The sequence below is a fragment of the Echinops telfairi genome, unplaced genomic scaffold (genome assembly GCF_000313985.2).
Source record: "Echinops telfairi isolate 266 unplaced genomic scaffold, ASM31398v2 ScPeMD7_7469;HRSCAF=8507_0, whole genome shotgun sequence".
Lineage (NCBI taxonomy): Eukaryota > Metazoa > Chordata > Mammalia > Afrosoricida > Tenrecidae > Echinops > Echinops telfairi.
The window spans coordinates 84,302,491-84,303,651 of NW_022111372.1; positions in this window are offsets into that span (position 1 = coordinate 84,302,491).

Here is a 1,161-nt window from a genome sequence, read left to right on the forward strand (position 1 = left end):
ATCTTTACGGAAGCAATCAACCTCATTTTTCTCTGGAGGAGTGGCTGGTGAGTTTGAACTGATAACTGAAGGATCTAGTAAAAGATCTGGAAAAATGACATTCCAAATCCTTGGATCCAGGTAAACCTTTGGATTATGTGAATCTGAAAATCAGTTATACAGGTTTTGGGAGCGAGAGGGTTTATCCAACATGCATGTGAAGGAGAGTTAAGGGATTCCCCACTTAATGTCCGTTCCTTTGTCCATTTAATTCCCTGACTTCTACGTGCAAGTCTGCTCAGGGTCTGGGAGAAGCACAGACGAGGAAACAATCCATAAAGACACAGCCTTATATGTTAGTGAACAGGGTGGGCAGCAACAGGCCTTGCTGACCTGCTGTGAGCAGGTGGTGTTGGAGTTGAGGCTGGAGGAGAAGGGAGGCAGCCACTCTCTGAGCTGCTTGGGGTGGGGAGGGGAAGGAGAAGGAGCAGAGCCGGGTGGAGAGAATCATAGGTCTGGGGGAAGGGAGACTGGGCACCGGTGACAGGTATAATGCTCTGCGGGGTGCACACAAAGACCGTCTTTTCAGAATTAACAGGTCTAGCTCATTGGGCTGAGGGGAGGCGGGTCCAGGTATGGGTGACATCGTCACTGGCAGACTGTGGAGTGGATACGCCCATGGAAGTGGGATAAAATGGTCTGGATGCGAGTGCTTGCGCTACTGTTTGTAGCTTTGTGACCTTAGGAAAATGACCTAGCTAATCTCTCGAGGTCATAGGTTCCTGTTTGTAAAACGGGAATCATAACAGTACTGCCTCATTGGGAGAGTCCACGGTCGTGATGGGCACGCAAGACTTAGCTCAGTATCAAGACCTAGTAAATGATCGATGTTCATCATTATTATTACCAGCGGCTTCAGCTCACAGTGACCCCATAGACACAGAGCAAAATATTGCCCAGCCCTGTACCACCTTCGCAGCCGTTAGCATGTCCGAGTCCTGTTTGGTGGCCGCTGGGCATTTGGAGTGACTGTCAGCCTAGAGGGGCTCATCTTCCAGGACTGTAGTGGATGCTGCTGCGCTGTGATCTACAGAGTTGTCACCAATTTACTGTTGGCAGTAGATCACCAGGCCTCTCTTCCTCATCTGGAAGCTCTGCTGAAACCTGCCCACCATAGGTGAC